The sequence below is a fragment of the Podarcis tiliguerta genome, assembly GCF_965153285.1.
Source record: "Podarcis tiliguerta genome assembly, chromosome: 1".
Lineage (NCBI taxonomy): Eukaryota > Metazoa > Chordata > Lepidosauria > Squamata > Lacertidae > Podarcis > Podarcis tiliguerta.
The window spans coordinates 25,137,708-25,159,212 of record NC_139534.1 but is presented as its reverse complement, the minus strand read 5'-3'; the positions used below and the strand labels follow the sequence as shown (position 1 = coordinate 25,159,212).

Genomic DNA, 21,505 nt, shown 5'->3' with positions numbered 1-21,505 from the left:
CTTAAAGACAATGCTAATGAAGTGGCTGGTGGCCCATCACAAAGCCATCAATGGCTGCAAACCCAGGAGCAAGCCCCACTGAATGTCATTAGGATTCCAGCCTTGGTGGATAAAAGCCTGCCTCTAGCAATGAGCAATGAACACAAAGTCCAAAAACAACGCTTCAGAAAAAAAGGCGAAGCAAAGAGGCACCTGTTAGGAGATAGATGGATGTGTCAATTACGTAAGGTTCAAAGCAGACAAAATATATATTTACAGTCATACCTCATGTTACGTTTGCTTCACGTTGCGGCTTTTCAGGTTATGAACATGGCAAACCCTGAAATGGATCGTGCTCGTAAATAGAGGTACCACTGTATATATAATGTATGCACATTTTTTTTAAAAAAACTTGGGTTGTAGGCAAAAGCAATACATAATCTGTCTTGTTATGAAGGTCAAATGGGGTTTTTGAATTTAGACATAAGGCTGCATGAAATTAGGCCATAGAGCCACAGGTCACTCACTCCTGGGACTCAGCTACATTAGTAAAGAAAAAGCGTTTTAAATGCGTTATAACACCGTGACACCAGGTGGTGCCGTGGAGTTCCGTCTTTTGGCAATGTGGTTTCCCATTATGAAGTTTGCAACACATTTTCCTGACACATTTTTTTTTCTTTATGTGTTTAGATCCAGCCCTGGTCAAAATGCATTGGTTTTCAACTGGTAGATGGTGATCCATTGCTGGGTAGCAGCCTGACTTAAGGTGGGTCACAGCAACAACCGTTTTCAAAACGTTCAGTTGAGCTGCAGCTTCACAAAAAAGTTTGTTTCTTATTGTGGTGCTTGCTCACCACTTCCTTGTTGTGAGGGAAAGATTTGCTTCTTTACGTTGCTGGAAGGAATGAAGAGTGATGTGCTACTAGAGAGACCACCAGGATGTTAGAATGTTCCCTAAAATGACATCTCCTTTGGTGCAGCCTTAAATAAAGTGTTTGCTCTTAGGGAACAACTGGTGCCTGTGCTCCTTACAGCACCACAAACTATAAGGAATGATTCAGCCACTTCTGTGTTTGCAAGGGATGAGTCATGCCAGTCCTCTGCATGTACCATTGATGCTCAAAATCCACGCACCTCTTATTTCTGCTTTGGGTGCAGCAATAAAAAAAGGAAAACGAACTGATTTACAAATGGCATTCTAAAGATGAGACTCCCAACAGCATTAACTTTGTAAAGATTGCACGTTCTATACTACGGAAGAGGAGGAGGGGGCGATCCTCTGTGTGTGCTTTGCATCATGTTTAATAGGTACAGAGCCCTGTCACCAGTTTCTCACACTTCTTCAGGTTTTTTTTCCCTTTCCCCACCATTAAAATTCTAATCTGTCCCAATTAGTGTGAATGCAACTCCATGCACACAAAAATTATCACAGGATTTTAAAATACTTCTTCGCATTAGCTGCTGCTGGAGATAACCTGATGATAGGAGACATTGGTCTTTTGCCTCTTTTCTTTTCTCCCTCCCTCCCTCCCTCCCCTCTTTCTTTGCTGCCCCTGCTCAAAAGGAAAATGAAACACCAGAGTGTTTTCAAAACCCTCCCAAATTCAAACTGACTTCTAAAGTAAGGCTGCTTTTGTTCCTTGCCACTCCATTTGGACTGAAAGTTTGATCACGTTGGATAGGTCCACACGGTACAGTTAAAGCCAATTTGGTGCACACTGATTCCTCCAACAAGCTTCAGGAGCTGTAGTTTGTTGAGGGTGCTGGGAATTGTAGCTCACTGAGGTGAAGCTACAGTTCCCAGGGCTCTTTCAGAGAGGCCATGTGCTTTCAGTGTGTGGTGTGGCTCTGTCCATATTCCATTTAACTGAAACAGAGCCATATTTTCTGCCCCAAGTCAGCATTCTGCTGCAGACCTGGATATTTTAAAATCATTAAAACTATGATTTTGGACATTTACAGAATTGCAGCCTGAATAATGGGGGGGAAAGAAGAAGCTGTAAATTGCAAATTTTATTTCTCGGGGATCTTTGTAAGTAAGTAAGTAACTGGCTATGGCTCTAAATTTATTTGCCTTCTTTCTGGAAAGAATATCAGGATGCCACACACTGAAGCATGACATATAACAAGAGTGATGTGCGACTTTTATTTTATTTTTAAGACACTGGATCTCTTTTGATGTTAAAACTGCAACATATTGCATACAGTTAGTATTAATCTACTTTAGGCATTCTTTGGTTTTTACCCCTGCCCATAATTTATGTACCTCGAGATATTTATCTTCCCACTTTGGAAAAAAGATTACAATTAATATGGCACGCATGACTTTAAATTAGTACTTCAGCCAGAGAAGCATGAGTAATGAATTAGCCACGGCTTTGAACTCTTGGCTGATGATTTAAATTGCCCGCATGTGGCTGTTGTATGATCCAGATCTACTGAAATATGCACTCAAGCAGAACAGACTTTACCTGCTTCCATTTGTATACTATCTGGGAGATTTTAAAAAAATCAGATTGGGGAATTTCCACATATTGAAATCAGTGGGACTCAGCATGCCTTGTCATTTCAGATTTCACAGCTGTGGGAGACAAAGAGACTTCAGTAGAGGGGACAAGATTCTCAGTGTGGTTTTGGTACTAGATTAGCGAAGTGGGTTTTGACCTCAAAACTCTGGCAAAAGGAGTGGCCCACTTTCATCCTCCCATTGCTCACTCCTGACGTAAGCAATCATTTATCTCTCTTGGTGAGCATTATGTTTGCAAAGTGATATTTTCAGTCCCTCTCTTCTGTTCTTCTCTTCTCGGGTTGCAACTCTATCCCTGTTTAAAAAGGTAAAGGTAAAGGGACCCCTGACCATTAGGTCCGGTCGTGACTGGGGTTGCGGCACTCATCTCGCTTTATTGGCAAAGGGAGCCGACGTACAGCTTCCGGGTCATGTGGACAGCATGAATAAGCCACTTCTGGCAAACCAGAGCAATGCACGGAAACGCAGTTTACCTTCCCGCCGGAGCGGTACCTATTTATCTACTTGCACTTTGATGTGCTTTCAAACTGCTAGGTTGGCAGGAGCAGGGACCGAACAACGGGAGCTCACCCCATCACGGGGATTTGAACCGCCGACCTTCTGATCGGCAAGTCCTAGGCTCTGTGGTTTAACCCACAGCGCCACCCGTGTCCCTTCATCCCTGTTTACCTGGGAGCAAATTCCATGAATCTCAGTGGGGCATGCGTCCGAGTAGTGGATTGTGTTTTTTGTTTCCTACTCATAAATAAGTAAGTAAGTAAATAAAGAACCACAGTTTCCTGATTCGACAGCTGTCAGATTAGACCATCTACTAACAAGGCTTTTACCCTGTGCTATTTTTCTAGAAAAAGAGGTGCCGGAACTCACCATGAACACCTCCCTCATTCTTTTAGAATGGCAATGGCACCTACCTGAGAGGTGCCGGAACTGAGTTCCAGAAAGTTCCAGCTGAAAAAAAGCCCTGGTTTTACCATGAAGAATACACCCAACAGATGTCTGTGGTGTGCAGAAGTCTGCTGATCAGTATAAATATTAAAGCACAAACAACACCTTGTTTCTGCAGTTGTCATTTGTCTGTTTTCTGACAGGAGGAGCCAGTTTTGATGGGCTTCCTGTGGTCCCTTCGTTTTTTATCTTATCATCCAATTTTCCGCTGCACTGATCTCCTTCTGTCATGCTGATGGCCAGCCAAACTCGCCTCGTTCCTGGAGAGAGCGGCGTGTAGCCCTTTTTCATCAGAGTAAGACAGAAGAGGAGAAGGAGGGGTGATCACTCCTGAAGTGGAAGCCTTGCCAGTGCTTTGACCTCTTCGGTGGTGAAAGGGAGGCTATTCGTTTCACATATTTCCCTGGGAGGAAGTCACACTGATTTCACAAGAACTCAGCTCCACAAAGGGCTTAGGACTGAGGATGTCACTGCCCTCACCTGTCCTCTTGGCAGAGAATTCTGAGTTAATGAATCAGCTTCAACCCAAAGTCACATTTTCCAAGGGCTTTCCAAGGACCGTGGAATGGTTGGAGTGTCAGACAGCGACTGGGTAGGGTCAAATCTCTACTCAGCCATGAAACTCGGTGGGTGGCCTTGGCCTGCCACCATCCATTCCAGAAAAACATGGTCTGATCATGAGAAAGGCTGTGCTTCAAAATAAAAAAAAGGTAAGGTAAAGGAGAAGCGCTGCTTCAAAATGGTCACATGGAAAGCAGGCATCACTCAGTGGTAGAGCACAAGCAGAAGATTGCAGGTTTGGTTCCCAGGAACTTCAGATGTGGCTGGGGAGAAATTTTGCCTAAGACACCAGAGAGCCACTGCCAATTGGTGTAGACAATACTAAACGAGATGGATCATGGGCTGATTCATTTTAAGATAGCTTCCGGAGTGCTGTCACAGACTGGTGGGACACAGAAGAGTGGTGTAACTAGCCGCTCGGGTGCTTGGTGCGGCTCACACGTCCTGCAACCAGGGGCAGGGTGAGCCTCCCATGGGGGTGAGGCAAGCCTCCCGTGGGGGTGGGGTGTGCTGCATGGATTACTGTACATCTCCTGGAGTATAAACATGATTATGTTGTAGGAAAATACCTTGTTGCAAAGCAGCAGCAGAACGTAGGCTGGCTCCGCATAGGACAGGTGCACGGGGCACGCCCCCGAGGGGCGGGGCTCAGAGGGAGCCCCGCCCCTCATGCTATCCCACTGCTGCCAAGAGTTAGAGATGGAAACTTTGTAGTTGCAGATAAGCACCGAATTCCTTTTTCAGTTTTGAAAAATCACAAAGGTTCTGTTGTTTGTGTTTCTCCCCTTTCCACATATTTTTTTTTTGGGGGGGGCAAAAAATTAAAGCAAGTTTTAAAAAGAAAAATAATGTTTTTGGAGTGGCAACGCATGGGAGCATTGCACCTTTTGCATTAGATGAATGAATGATGCTTATTGAGTATGTTATGTTACCTGTTTTTAAAGCAGCTTCTTCCTATCCCTTTAGCTATGTCCTATTAACTGCTGAGCTTCCTCTGCCCAACCCAAAATGCTGCTGGATAGCAGAGAGCCTGGCACCACCTTCTCTTTGCTACCCAGAGAGAAAAGGCAAGAGGGGGAACTGGCAGCTGTGAGAAGGAGGAACAGCAGCTGCCACCATCCAAAAGCAATTTAAGGTTTTGTGTGTGCATGCAGGAGTCAAACACCCTGGCAGTGCCAAACCTTGAACCCAAGCCTAATCCCTCCCCCTCTTCTCCTTCTTGTACCATTTTGGCCTCTTCTTTGAAACAGGTCAAAGAAGAGGCGCCATTCGAGGATCTCCACTGATTTTGCCTAATGGCTTGGTTTTAAGGCTGACATGAGCTGGCCTTCTAAATGTCTGATTTGAAGCCACGTCTGGGCAAGCAAATGTCATCGTTTCTCTGCAAATCCCAAGCTGCGTTTCCAAATGAGCCCGCATGAGCCCATATGGCACAAGTCCAATGGTTGCTTTTTGAACAGATTTCAAGGAATTACATGTGACGTGGAGAACGTCCAGCCTTTGACACCTAGTCCAGATTTAAAAAGGAAGAAAAGGCATGGCTACCTCTTTAGCTGAAAAGCTATCCACATCAGACACAAAACCAGGCTGTTCCTCAGCTCTGTTTAAGAAACTCAAGTGGTTTCTGTGTAGGTAATATACAGGTGCTTCAGATCAGGTGTATTTATTTAATTTCAAGCATTTGTCTGTGTCACTGGAAAAGATCACAAATTATTTAAAAGGAAGAAAGAATAGGTTAAACAATAAAAATTAAGCACAATAAGGAAAACAGTAAGAGGGACGTAGGTAGCACTGTGGGTTAAACCACAGAGCCTAGGACTTGCCGAACAGAAGGTCGGCGGTTCGAATCCCCGTGATGGGGTGAGCTCCCGTTGCTCAGTCCCTGCTCCTGCCAACTTAGTAGTTTGAAAGCACATCAAAATGCAAGTAGATAAACAGGTACCGCTCCGGCGGGAAGATAAACAGTGTTTCTGTGCGCTCCTCTGGTTCGCCAGAAGCAGCTTAGTCATGCTGGCCACATGACCCGGAAGCTGTACGCTGGCTCCGTCAGCCAATAAAGCGAGATGAGTGCCGCAACCCCAGAGTCATCCACGACTGGACCTAATGGGTCCAGGGGTCCCTTTACCTTTACCTTTAAGGAAAACATCAAAATCCATAAGTAACTATATAACATCAAATTATAGCATAGAATTCCACTCACTCAATACACTTAGGCCGCATCTACACAGCTATGAAAAACGCTCTGAAAACGATCTGGAAAAAAACCGTTTTAAAGCTCACAATGGAAAATTTAATGGAGTTCCAATTTCAGCACTACAGCGACATCTGGTGTCAACGTGTTATAATGTATTTATAACTTTTTTTAAACTAATGTAGCTGAGTCCTTACATTCACTCAAGATCTATGTTTACTTACACATCTGTTCCTCAATCAAATTACACTTGTACACATTCACCAACACTCACATACTCTTAACAATTACAGATCTCAATAATCCCCTGGATACATAAATGAAGGTCACATGATGACATTTGGGCAGCCTAACACTATGAGGTTAAACTCAGATTTAATCTAGGACCATGCAACATTTATGCAGCCATTGTGGTGTCCTCTAGCTATTGTGGACTCCAACTCTTTAGTCAGCACAGCCACTAGTCTGGAATGGTGGAAGCTGGAGTCAGTAACATATGGCGGATACAACATTGGCCATCCTTGCTTTAGATCCAGATTAGAATAATTTGCAAACTAACCAGAAAATGGTAGAGTGGCCTGCTTCTGCGTACTTTGAAAAAGCAGCTTAATTCTACAGAAAGGTTTGTATGGCAGGGAGGTAAGCATTGCTAATATTTACACATCAAGTGACTGTTATAGGAGAAAAGACCATTTCAAAGCTTAACGACCGACGGGAAAGTCTGCAGTTAAATTCAGAATGAAACTCTAAACTCCTGAAGTGTCTTTATCACTGATACGTTACACCCAAAAGGTCATGGCCTGGGTCATCTTCTTATGTTCTGAACAACTGCAGCTCACTTTTTAATCAAGCAGATGTTTCTTTCTTTACTCATTATTACATATAATAGACTTCGGAGTTTCACGTTGTGTCATCTCTGTAACCCTGATTACGTTGAGTTTCTCTGTGACTCAAAACTTCTGAAGAGGGATCTAATTCCAAATTAAAATGAATATAAAGATAAATAGCATAAAGGGACAGAGTAGAAACTCAGATAAGCAATCAACGAAAGAGTTATGTTTACTCAGGATTATGTGTAATCTGCATAAGGATAGCTGTCAAAATCAGGTCTCTCGGTTTCTCATTTTTCCAATCTTAAATCAAGTTCTTCATTATTATTTTTTAAATAGATACAAATCTATCAGCATTTTAATGCCATTTTCTTCAAAAAAACAACAACCCATGTTTTTGTAAAGGATTTCTCCCTAATATGCATTTTTGCATGTTATTTTCACCAATATATGCATTTTATGCACACTTTATCCAGATGCATTTTTTGTGCACATTACAGGCCTGGGCAGGTCAGGTCTTCCTACCTGCTGGAATTGACAAGGCACTTCTGTTAACGACAAGAAAGAACAAGGAGGCACTTCTGGAACAAATTTAGACTTTTTTTTATTTCTTTACATTCAATGAGGGTTTCAAGCTCAGTGGTTACTCATGTAAGGCACAGTATGAATTTCCAGAAAACACTCTGGAAATTACGGCTTTAAAGCCATAATTAGCACTCTTTTCTAAACTTAGTCACAGGATAAATTATTTCCACTATTTACTGCACACTGATAATCATCATCATCATCATCTTATTTATACCCCACCCATCTGACTGGGTTTCCCCAGCCACTCTGGGCAGCTTCTTCTCTAGCGATCACTTGTAGCCAAGTAAAATTGTCTTCCATGAACATGGTCTTAAAAGTGAGTCGGTAAGTGACTGTGGACTGTGGAGGCCAATTCTGGATCCACACGTCCTTCCATAGTGGGGACATTGGTTTCCAGGCGGAAGTTGATCACGGTGTGGATTTGCCAAGCGTGCCTTCCTCTTAGCACCTTTCTCCCTTGCATCCTGAGTTTGAGTGTCTTCAAAACCCATGACACCTTTGGTAAAGGTTGTTCTCCAACTGGAGCGCTCGCAGGCCAGTGTTTCCCAGTTGTCGGTGTTTATACTACATTTTTTAAAAGATTTGCCCTGAGAAAGTCTTTAAACCTCTTTTGTTGACCACCAGCATTACGCTTATGGCATATATAGAAATATAATAAAAATCAAACATTAAAAACTTCCTGTTACAGGGCTGCCTTCAGATGTCTTCTAAAAGTTGTGTTGTTCTTCATCAGAGCCCTGGCTAGCTAATCCCTATGAGAAGAGGTCTCCCCAGGTCCCTATCTCATGGACAGACAATCCCTATTTAACCATTTAATTTTTAACTCACCACCAATTGCTCCTGATTGCACAATATTCCAACCAGCTCCGATTGGTTGCTTGTTCATTGGGAGGTTGACCCAGGGTCTGTCTGTCACAGAGAGGCACAGATGAAGATCAGTGAAGATCAATGGAATGCCTGCTCCCATTTTACAACCAACCGCGTTGTGGGAAGGATCCTGATGATGATATACTGTATACATGTTTTTAAAAAGTAGGCATGCATTTGCTTAAATGTAGTTTAAAGGTACTTGCAAGCTGCCTTGGAAGGATTTGCATTCTACAAGGCAGGCGATAGTAATAAATCGTTCAATGAAGCACAAGGCCAATCAGTCATATTCAATAATAATTAAATTGAACCAGGATTTCCTTCTGCCACTACCATGTACCATTCAGACACTGCGCTCCATGGGCTCTCCTAGCCAGCTTTCTGATATGACCCTCGGACATTCCAGATTTTCATCTGAAAGCTAGGTTCATCTGTTTGATGTGGGTAATGTGCAACTCAACTGTCCTGTTTATTTATTAGGTGGGTTAAATGCTTAATGGGACATGGGTGGCGCTGTGGGTTAAACCACAGAGCCTAGGACTTGCCGATCAGAAGGTCGGCGGTTCGAATCCCCCCGACGGGGTGAGCTCCTGTTGCTCGGTCCCTGCTCCTGCCAACCTAGCAGTTCGAAAGCACGTCAAAGTGCAAGTAGATAAATAGGTACTGCTCCGGCGGGAAGGTAAACTGTGTTTCCGTTTGCTGCTCTGGTTCGCGGCTTGGTCATGCTGGCCACTTGACCTGGAAGCTGTACACCGGGTCCCTTGGCCAATAAAGCGAGATGAGCACCACAACCCCAGAGTTGGTCACGACTGGACCTAATGGTCAGGGGTCCCTTTACCTTTACCTAGACTGTCATTTGATGTGGCGTTTCTGGTGTTGCAAAATAAAGAGATTAAATCAACATTTCCGTTTAGCTGATTAATATTGCACTGGACGCAACAGCAGCCTAATCCTCATTTCCTAAAAGGTGGGATACATTTCTACTCTTGTTAGTTGTTTGCATGCGGTGATTTGCAGTGCTTTTATAGAAGCAATGAATTTAAATCACCATGGCACAAGAGACACTGGGCATTCCCCAACACCAAATAAAACTCCTGCTTGCTCAACTGCCTGCCAGATAATTGAAATTGTTATACTGCATCCAAAGTCATAGTCAATTACTTTTTAAAAGAGCATTTTGCTGGTTGGCATCATGGCCGACAACCTCAGCTGAAAAGCCAAAGAATAAATGGATCTAGATGGTTGAATGCCCTCTAACAGGAGACAGTCTCTCAAGGTTAAAGAGGAGTGTGCCATACCTTGCTGGCATCCCAACTTCATTTGTACACTTCTGTTTTGTGGAACATCAGCTACTGTCAAGGTTTGGGCCATGTAACATTTCAGCAGGTCAAACCAGGAAGTAGGAGGTCTCCAAGTGCCAGATGCAAGCGTTGACTTCGGAAAGACGGAGAAACGTTTCTGGTCAGCCATGAATGTGACGAGCCACACAATGGTGCAAAGCGTGCCACAATTTCTCACCAAACAGCAATTCCACAATACTCTGGCCTAGTTTATATGTATGGTAGCTCAAATGGGGGACATGGGGAGGTTAGTTCAGGGCTTGGAAGTTTGCTTTTAAAAGGAATTCGGTCCAGTTCACCTGCTCCAAAAAGGAGTTAGTTCCAGTTTTAGCTTACCCCAATTCTAGTGCAATTCACAACTCACAACTCGTTCATATGTTCGCCCACATTGTTCTACCCAGTCAGGGTTAGTATGACAGTTTGTGCAGCCCTTTCCCCTTCCTTGGTTGTAGCTAAGGGGATAAGAGATTGCACAATTAGTTCTGGGCAGGGCTGCTTAGCACAGCAATCTCCATAGGTCATGCTTTTTAGTTGATGACATGAACAAGTACTGTAGTCGCCAGCTTGCATTACAATAAACACTTCTACAAGCAAGAGGCAGGGCAGCACAGGATTTAGGGTAGTGTGGGTGGATCCCCCACACAGCGTGCCAAGCCAACTAATAATAATAAAAATAAAAATAAAAATAAAAATAAAAATAAAAATAAATTTTATTTATACCCCGCCCATCCCGGTTCAAAAACCGGGCTCAGGGCGGCTAACAACAAATTTTAAACACTTTAAAATAATTATAAAAGCAGCATAAAATACAGTATAAAAATATGAATAACAATAAAATTCAAAAATAAAAAATCAATTAGATAATCCCCAGGGCTAGCTGGCTGAATTGGTCCTACTTGGGCCAGCGAGGAGGCCAGGGGAGAATTAGCTGTGGGGTCTCAGAGCAGGTGATCTTCATAAAAGGAGAGGGGGAGGGAAGAGAAGGGAAATAAAAGATCAGGCTGAATTCATATTAAAGGCCAGGTGGAATAGCTTTGTCTTAGAGGCCCAATGGAAGGAGGTTAAATCCTGCAGCGCCCTGGTCTCATGGGACAGAGCATTCCACCAGGTCGGAGACATCACTGAAAAGACCCTGGCCCTGGTGGAAGATAGTCTGACTTCTTTAGGGCCTAGGATCTCTAAACTATGGTTATTCACAACAACAACAACACCTATATTTATTCAGTTACCTATTGAGAAGATCCATAAAAAGCAACTGCACCAAAGGGAATTATTGTGAAAATATGAAATATTTATGGAGAGGGCACCACATCTTGCCTTCACTCAGGACGCCATATTACCAAAGTAAAAGGTAAAGATAAAGGACCCCTGGATGGTTAAGTCCAGTTGAATTCAACTATGGGGTGTGGCGCTTATCTCCATTTTCAGGCTGAGGGAGCCAGTGTTTGTCCACAGACAGCTTTCTGGGTTATGACTAAACTGCTTCTGCCACAACAGGATGCCGTGACAGAAACCAGAGCGCACGGAAACTGAGTTTACCTTCCCACCGCAGTGGTACCTATTTACCTACACACGCTGGCATGCTTTCAAACTGCTAGGTTGGCAGGAGCTGGGACAGAGCAACGGGAGCTCACCCTGTCGTGCAGATTCAAACTGCTGACTTTCTGATTGGCACGCCCAAGAGGCTCAGTGGTTTAGACCACAGCGCCACCTGCTCCCTTTTTATATTACAAAGTCTGTCCCTGGGCAGGGCACCTGGTTTCATCCTCCCTCCCTACTTTGCCTCCTTCCCCAAGAGCTGCTCCTAAGGGTTGAACGACCTTCTGAAACAGCACAGGAAGGCGGGGGGGGGGGTTAGAGAAAATCAGATGGTTCAAGTGCAAACCTGCCATTGGATACAACCCATTGTGGTTACATTTCAAATGGCACAAGAGCTGTTAGGCAGCAAGGCTGAGCTCAAAGGACTGTGAACTATTTGCCCACATGCAAATAGTTGGTGCCAGATCAGGCTCAGGTCTGAACGTTGGTCTGAACCTGAGCTCTCTCCTTCTGCACTGTCACTATTTTGGGGTGGGATTCAATTGCATACCAGCAAACTCGGGTTGAGCAATTTGGAGGTCCTGAGAGACAAACCCACTTCCCCCAAAGACTGGACTTTTTGCAATAAGGGAAGTGACAGGACAATGCCGTGGAAAGTGTGGGATAATCCTTGCTTTGATGCAGGAGCATCTAACCTCTCCACAACAAATGAGAATGAATGCCAGTGTCTCGTCTAATCTCCTTGCAAACCAATCAGGAAGATTGCTCAATGAATAGGTCACCTGGAAACACTCAAGGTTTCAAGCTTTCTTCAAGCACTCTGATATTTCCTTCCTTCGCCCCAGCCTTTAATTTCAAAAATCTCATTTGGCACCCGCGCAGTATTGTACAGTCTGTCAGGGCTCTAGGATGGCAGCTCAGAAAGGTTACATGAAATGAGCTCAGATAGTTCCATAGAAGCCGTCCCTTTTCTAAATCCAGATAATTAATCTTTTCCAGATTGGCGGTAATACAACAGCTTCTGTTCAGAGGAGCTCCAGCTTAGATATCTAACATTTCCCCTTCGGCAGGTGTTTTTTGTTTTTTTACAAAATGACATCTTCCTGGTTTGAAAATTAGTAATAACAGAGGGGAATATTTACCCATTTCTTGTTTTACTTGCCATTAAAACAAAACAAAACCCACTTAGGGTGAGACTTTTGAACCACCCTGGAAAAGAGCCACACAAAGTCCATGGAGAGGTGACTCTGGGCAGCAGTCATCCCACAGAGAAATTATAGACTTGTGGAGATATTTCCAAGCTTAAATCTATAGGCTTGGCCCAGTGCGGTGCTGATTTCTGCAAAATTCCTAAAATTGCACAGCCCTCTGCATGCTCAGGCAAGCTCCTAAACACAGCTTTTGAATTTACGGTCACCTCCCCACCACACTTGTACTGCTATAGTAGTCATGGCTTTCCCCAAAGAATCTTGGGAACTTTAGTTTGTTACGGGTGCAGAGAGTTGTTAGGAGACCCCTAGCAGAGCTATAAGGGAGGAGGGTGGCGCTGTGGGTTAAACCACAGAGCCTAGGACTTGCCGATCAGAAGGTCGGCGGTTCGAATCCCCGCGACAGGGTGAGTTCCCGTTGCTCGGTCCCAGCTCCTGCCAACCTAGCAGTTTGAAAGCACGTCAAAGGGCAAGTAGATAAATAGGTACCACTCCGGCGGAAAGGTAAATGGCGTTTCCGTGCGCTGCTCTCGTTCGCCAGAAGTGGTGTAGTCATGCTGGCCACATGACCCGGAAGCTGTACGCTGGCTCCGTTGGCCAATAAAGTGAGATGAGCGCCGCAACCCCAGAGTCGGTCACGACTAGACCTAATGGTCAGGGGTCCATTTACTTTACTTTAGCAGAGCTATAGTTCACAACTCCCTTGACCAACTACAGTTCCCTGGACTCGGTGGGTGAGGGGAGAAACCACAGCCATTGAAATGGTTTAAAAGTGCTTTAAATGTATAATATGGGTGTGCCCTGAGGTAAGTAGGGCAAAAACATTAATGCATAAACAAGCATAGCAGGTCCCCGCTAGAAGGAAACATTGCTGAAGCTGTCAGTTATATTTAGCTCTGAGAGTTGCATTTTCACACACCACACACACACTCTTAAAAGAACCACCTGCCACAATGTGGCAACGGGCCAGGAAACAACAGGGTGATTTATGCCCACCACTTCCATGCAAACTGTGGGACCCTAATCTTACTATCATTTTTCTTTCTTTCTAGAAACAAGATCCTGAAAATCCCTCCCAAGAGATAGATAATTCTTCTTCTTCTTCTTGCTTTAAAAAGATTGTTAAAACCTTTTGAGTATAACACAGATACAGCCGGACCTTGGTTGTTGAACGGAATCTGTTCTGGAAGTCCGTTCAGCTTCCAGAAATGTTTGTCAACCAAAGTTTGGCTTCCGATTGGCTGCAGGAACTTCCTGCATGCAATTGGAAGCTGTGGAAGCCCTGTAGGACGTTCAGGTTCCAAAAAACGTTTGCAAACCAGAACCCTCACTTCCTGGTTTGTGGCGTTTGGGAGCCAAATCGTTTGACTGCTAAGGCACTTGTCAACCAAGGTATGACAACAACAACAACAACAACAACAACAACAACAACCACAATAATAATAATAATTTATTTTTACCCCGCCCATCTGGCTGAGTTTCCCCATTAAGTTTCCCCATTAAGTGTTGAAAAACAATACAGCATTAAATATTAAAAACTTCCCTAAACAGGGCTGCCTTCAGATGTCTTTTGAAGAGAAGATAGCTGCTTATTTCCTTCACATCTGAAGGGAGGGCGTTCCACAGGGCGGACGCCACTACTGAGAAGGCCCTCAGCCTGGTTCCCTGTAACCTCACATCTTGCAGTGAAGGAACTGCCAGAAGGCCCTCGGTGCTGGATCTCAGTGTCCGGGCTGAACGATGGGGGTGGAGACGCTCCTTCAGGTATACAGGACTGTATGCAGGTTGTATACAGTGGTACCTCGGGTTACAGACGCTTCAGGTTACAGATGCTTCAATGTAATACTATACTGTCATAACATAACAAGAGAGAGAAACTTAAAGAGAATTATATCAAGAAAACAGAGGCGAAGGAGGAACAGACAGACAGACAGAGAGACAGACAGACAGATAATGGGTCATCTCACAGTGACAAATAACCCAAAGTAAAGTTGGAGGGAAGCAAGTTAGAAGGAGATCTGCAAGAGGATGGATCAACAGTTCAAGTTCATTGCTGAATAGAGTCTTTGCAGAGGCTCATTGGAGAAGATGATGGAAGCAGCATGGGGACATTCTAAGCTGCCAGTCAGACTACTTGAAACGACAGTTTCCACATCTCCAGTTCCAATAATCTGGCTCCCGAGTAACGACAATAGCTTTGTTTGCTATGAGTGTTTTCACCCTTTCACCCTAATGCACGGTGCCCTTTTGAGTCAGTGCGATGCATTATTTCCTGTCGCCCCTTCATGGCATTATCACAAAGAGCATCTTAAGCTCTCCTTTTCATCAACGTAATGCTGCTATTAAAATGTCTTGTGTAACCTCGGCGGTAGGAACGGGCAACTCAGTGAATATCTCCCGACTATTATGGTGGGAGCTCAGAGGAGCTTTTTGTGCCTCATAATGGATGCCAAAGTACTTTTCCTTAAGGATTTCGTTCCCCACAAACGGAAAGTTCACCTAGTGAGCCGAGAACTGCCCTGTAAACCATGTACTTTCCAAAGCTGATTATGTGAGAAATGGAAGATAGAGAAACCACAAGATAATTTCTTGAGCTGGTTTCTCCTCTGAGCTGGTTTCTCCTCTGATACACAGAGAGGGAGTCCCTTTCAGCTTTGGGATTAAAGGCCGATTTATGGTCAGGGCGTGCTGGAGAAGGGTGGCGATAGTCAGTGGGTGCTTGCTTTCTTCATTGGGTGTGTGGTGACAAAAGTTGGTGGCTAGAGCTGCCATATTACTCCACATGGGAGTGAGGAGCAGGCATGTGCTGAATAGGACTGCCTTCCTGGCACCCACATTTAAAGAGCAAATGTCAATGGTAAGGAAGCATTTGTGCAGAGAGTTGTGTAAAGGCATCACCACAACACAAAAACCCAATTGCCCACACATCTAATGAAACATCTGGACACCATTCAGCATACAGATAATAATAATAATAATAATAATAATAATAATAATAACAATAATACAGTGGTACCTCGGGTTACCGATGCTTCAGGTTACAGACACTTCAGGTTACAGACTCTGCTAACCCAGAAATAGTACCTTGGGTTAAGAACTTTGCTTCAGGATGAGAACAGAAATTGTGTGGCGGCAGCGGGAGGCCCCATTAGCTAAAGTGGTACCTCAGGTTAAGAACGAACCTCCAGAACAAATTAAGTTCTTAACCCAAGGTACCACTGTAATAATAATAATAAAAATAATTTTATTATTTGTATCCTGCCCATCTGACTGGGTCGCCCCAGCCACTCTGTGTGGCTTCCAGCATATACAAAAACATAATGAAATATTAAACATTAAGAACTTCCCTATACAGGGCTGCCTTTGGGTTTCTTCTAATGGTTGTATACAGTGGTACCTCAGGTTACAGACGCTTCAGGTTACAGACTCTGCTAACCCAGAAATAGTACCTCAGGTTAATAACGCTGCTTCAGGATAAGAACAGAAATTGTGCTCTGGCGGCGCGGCGGCAGTGGGAGGCCCATTACCAAAGTGGTACCTCAGGTTAAGAATGAATTAAGTTCTTAACCCGAGGTACCACTGTAGTTACTTATCTCCTTGACATCTGCAGGGAGGGCATTCTGCAGGGCGGGTGCCACTACCGAAAAGGCCCTCTGCCGGGTTCCCTGTAACTTTACTTCTCACAGCGAGGGAACTACCAGAAGGCCCTCGGAGCCTGATACCAGTGTCCGGGCTGAACAACGGGTGTGTGTGTGTGTGTTATTTTACATACTGCTTAATGACCCAAGTTTCCAAGTGGTTTAAATGTACAAAACCAGAACTAATACAAGCACATAATTGAAATACATTTAAAATATCAGTGCATTAAAATATACACCCAACATTAAAATGTGCCATAAAAAAGAATTGAAAATAGCAATTAAAACTGTCAAAACAGGAGATTCGAGTCAGGTCAAGAGATCAGAGGAAAGCTTGCCTAAGCAGGTGTGTCTTCAAGATACTTAAGTACAAACTTGGTTTCTATACCTAGAGACCTTTCCACTGTGTGCAAATGCTTAAAGCAGCTTTTACTTTCAGATTAATGTGCCTACAAATGCAGCCTTGGGATCAAATTCTTCACTTGCTGCAAAGTAGCTGCATGAAGTCCAAACACAGAAGTAGATGCAATGAAACAGACAGACAGACAGACAGACAGACAGACAGACAGACACAGGGGGGGGGGCTTTCTTTCTTTTCACATTTGCACTCTAGCAACCTTTTGCTGAACCACAAGCCTTGCTGAAAACACCGTCACACGAAAACTGCGGCTTGGGATGTTGACCAGAGGGTGCTGCTCCACCTAGCCATGTCTGCGGAAAAAAACAAAACAAACAGAAAACAGTCTACACCAGCTGAACATGCAAAGTTGCACAGCTGCAGTTATTTGAAGCAGGGAAGGAATAAACACATTATATGCTGCTAGCAGGGCCGGCCCACTCATGAGGCAAGGTGGAGAGACCTCCTCGGGTGGCAGGATCCACAAGGGCAGCAGATCCGGCTTCCAATGAATGCAGGGCCACCACAGTGGCAGCAAGACCAGTAGCATGCTCATTGGACATTGGATTTCCCGCCTCCTCGTCAGCCTCAGACCCTGTGCAACCACTACAGTGGCCTCTGGGGGAATAGGAGTCACTGTTGGTCTCCTCCCACCTCGGGGGGGGGGATGACAGGGACTTCCTTCTGGGCTCTCCCATGTTTTACACCCAGCCAGCGTGATTCAGAGCAGGCCTTTCCCCCCGCCAATGTCTTTGTGTCCCACTTCAACCATTGGGTTAGACTGATTGGATTCCCCGCCATGTTCCCAATGTAGATCTCCACTCGCCCCCTTGCTCCCCATGTCACACCCTCCAACATTCCTCAGCTGAAAATAGCGGCCAGCAACAGCAGCAGCCATAGAGAGGCAATGGGATGCTGCCTCACAGTCTTCACTGCCACCATCGTTGTTGCTCAGGACAAGCGCCAGCCCATCCTCCTCCCCGAGCTCAGTGGCAGCAGCTCTGGTGGGGGAAATAGGGGCATTCTGGGACTGAATCAGAAGCCAGGATGATGATTATTTTGTAATTCCGGGGCTGTCCCTGGAAAACCGGGTCACTTGGAGGGTTTGTGATGTAGATCCCTCACCCTTGTTCCTGATGTAGATCTTCACTCACCCCTCCTTCCCTGGTGGGGGAGACCCCGTGTTGTGTTTTGCTTCAGGTGCCAAAATGTCTTGGGCTGGCTATTAGGTTCTACTGCCTTGAATCCATGGGTTGTATTTAATGCTGTATTGTTTTTAACACTGGATTGGAAGCCGCCCAGAGTGGCTGGGGAAACTCAGCCAGATAGGTGGGGTATAAATAAATAAATAAATATAATAATAATAATAATAATAATAATACTTCACAGACTTCTATTTGGAAGACGAGGACGCCTTTCTCTTTGAAGAACTGTCCTGTCCAAGTCCAGCTGAAGATAAAGATGCCCAAGAAGAGAGAGCAGGAGGAGTATTGGCTTTGCCCATCAACAGGAGCACCTGTGGAACAAGAAGCCATGATAGATTTTTTTTTGCGTGGACAGGCGGAGTCCCCGGATCCCAAGCACCCCCCCCCCCCGTCATGTGGAATAACGACTCAAGACAACGTGCTATGGGATTAAATTGGCCACAACTTTATTAAATTTCAAATGTGGGTAGACCTTGGCTCAGGCATTGGGCGTTCTCCCTCCCCAGTCCCCAGCCGGGGACCTAGGGAGCATCAGGGTTATCCAGTGTTTGTGTGGGGGATGGGGAACATATGTTCAAGCAGAGATAGCCGCCCCCGTTACGCCGCCGCCGCAGGGGAGAGCAATGATGACCTTTCGGCGTACGGTCAAAGCCTCCCTTCAGAAACCCCTTTAACGGGGAACCCTGGTATCGCCGCTGCAAAGAGGAAGATGGACTAAAGGATTCCGCCCAAGGCCTGATACCGCCAAAGTTGTGACGTTTTGCTACGGGAAAGGCGAAACCTGCCAATGCAGGGAAATTCCTTTCCGGCCCTTTGACAGCGACCTTAACGTAGCAGCGGCCGCACACCTGTGAAGAAAAGTTAACCTGCAAAACCTGTGAAGAAAAGTTAACCTGCAAAATAATGTATTAACTGAGGGTGGGTAGGGTGGGAGAAGCTCTGGAGCCAAGTGAGGATTCCCAGGTAAGATCCTCCCTCTATTGTGTGGGCAGGTAATCCCTCCCCTACCTGGCCTGATCTCCTTGGCAACGCTTCCCCCAGGTGGGATTGGACAGCTGACTGGGGTAGGTGGAGACCTCCAGGTATCCCACCTGAGGGAAGACGAAGCCAAGCCTATGCTGATGGAGCCGCTCCAGATCCAGGGGCTGTGTGCGTCCACGCAAAGGGCGCCCCCCCCCCGTTTTATGCGGGGAGCGGTCATTCTCCCTCCACTGTCAAAGGCAGTATGTCTCTGAATGCCAGTTGTTGGAAACCACAAGTGAGAAGAGTGCTGTCAAGTCCTGTTTGCAGGCTTCCTGCAGGCATATGATTGGCCACTGTGAGAACCGGATGCTAGACTAGCTGGGCCATTAGCCAAGGATCTTTTTATGTTCTTGTGTTGTTACGTTCTTACTTGAGCACTTCAAATATTTTTAATTTCTTTTTTCAGAGGACAAAACAACGTTTTCTCTTTCAAGGTTTGTGGCTTGGCTATGAACCAAATATTATCTGTTTTCTAGGAGCTGAACAAACCTTTGTGGTGCTCGCAACATGATGACTGCTAAAAACAAAACAAATTCAAGGTCTGAGAGGAAGGAAATGGCAAAACACTCATATTTCTTCTTGCCTTTTGCAGTAGGTGTTTTCCTCCCACGCCCCATCGTGCTGGACTTTCCATTGCTACACCAATGCACACAGGAGATAAGAAATGTCGCCTTCTCCTGTACCCTGAAAAACCAGCAACTGTAGGTTCCAACTGTCCACAAACCACAATTAACCGTTTTCTCCACCATTTGGAGTCAATGGAAAAGCCTGTTATCTGAGCGGGCCAGGTTTGCACCCCAGCGTTCAACTTACAAGTTCACACTCTGGGGTTCAGCAAGCTGTGAGTTCAGGATAATAACAATAAAAAGCAAGAGTGCATATTTCTATGAAAAATAACTTTTTTAAACACACACACACCCCTTAGCAAAATATGTTGACAATTGTGTATTCTGTTCAAACCAAGTGGGATGTTCTGCTACAAAATGTTCCAGCATAGAGTGCTTCTATTCACTGAGCCAGCCACCCAAATGCATTGGCCTCCTCTCCTCAGTTTTCTGTCGGTCTCCAACAGTCAGTCAACATTCTGCATTCGCCCATTGAGGAACGGAACCAGGGAAAGCCAAGCAAAATTCTAACTGGGCAAAACATGGAGGGGGGGCAGAGTAGGCCTAATAAAAGATGTAGCCTGGGGGTTGGTGAGCAATTTTTGATTTAAAGCTAGCCTCCTGTTTTGGGTCAGAAGATGGGCTGTGGAGGAACGAAGACAGAATTTGGACACGTCAGGTGAGGGGAGAGATTCCATCAGGCAAGGCCTCCTTCCACCTGCCTTGCCCCACCCCCTTGCCCTGGGCTCCTCAGAAGGAAGCTGTGCCTGGAGGAAGAACTATGGGGAGAGACTCCATCAGGCAAGGCCTCTTTCCACCTGCCTTGCTCTACCCTCTGCTTCTCAATGTGTATTGTATTGTTTTATGTACTGTGGCTTGCCATTGTTTTATTGATTATAGTTTAGGTATTATTGTAACTGTTGAATGGATTTCTGTTTAACTTTTATATGTTGATATTATTATTTTATTCTATTCTAATGATTGTTGAATGTTACTTTTTGATGAAGGTTGCCTATTTTAAAGTTATGTTTTATTATCACATATTTGTATTGCATTAGATTGTTGTAAGATGTACATTTTGTTTCTTCAGCTTGTAAACCACCTTGAGTATTGTAAGATAGAAAGGTGGTATACAAATTAAAAAATGATGAAATGATGAACCTGGATCTGTATTTGGCAGGTCACACACAAAGCCTGGGAGATGGAGTTAACAGCTACATATATGTGCCAGCATAGAAATTCTCTTATCCCATCATTCTGGGTTGCCTCTCAGAATGTTGGGCGACAGAAACAATGGCTGGCTTGTAACCATTGATAGAATCTGACTCATAGATTCCTTTTTCTTATACAGTATTGGTAGTATATTATACCTCTTTAAATATTTAGAAATAGGAGAGTGTGCTTTTCCATTTGGTGTTATACTGTGCCTACAGTTTTCTGTGTTTCCTGGCTAATATTTTTCTCCTGTATTTAAAATAAATAAACAGCAGAGTACTGTGCCCAGGGGTACCTCTATGTAAATGTAAAGCATACACGGTGCTATTTTAGGGGGTTCTGCTTCCCTTTGGCTCTGCTTCAGTAACCCAGCCTTTTATAGGCATGTGATCATATTGCACAGCGAGTAGAGGCATTTGTGTTGTGCCGAACAGCCTATAATAGCCACACTTTTGCTCGTAGAAACTAGCACCATCTGCAACACTTGCATGAAACTTTTGATCTTGACAAACCACATAGCAGCAAGTAGCCTCTGGACTTTGGAAGCCTTGCAGGCACTCACCCTATTTGGCTGTTGCTCTTGTGAAGGGGGGGACACAAGAACAAAAGGGCTGTGTCCCAGCTTGCCTCTCCCACCCCATCACGTGGCTTCTTCTGGCCTCCCACATGCTCAAGGAAACCATGTGCAACAGGGAGCCTGCTGTACTCTTAGGGATACACTGCAAATATTTGCTCTGAACAGGTTCGATCCCCGTATGAGATAGCTGCATATTTCTGCATTGCAGGGGGTTGCATTAGAATGATCCTCAAGGTGCCACTAGGGGACGCGGGTGGCGCTGTGGGTAAA

General features: G+C 44.8%; 1 long non-coding RNA gene across 1 annotated transcript in view; it reads left to right on the top strand.

Moving 5' to 3' along the window:
• LOC310665451 overlaps nucleotides 1-2,004 on the top strand; it is a 3,069-nt gene extending 1,065 nt beyond the window's left edge. The window contains exons 2-3 of the long non-coding RNA XR_014505479.1: nucleotides 670-745; nucleotides 1,942-2,004. This is a non-coding gene — a long non-coding RNA (uncharacterized lncRNA). The remainder of the gene's footprint in view (nucleotides 1-669; nucleotides 746-1,941) is intronic.
• Nucleotides 2,005-21,505: the final 19,501 nt, after the last annotated feature.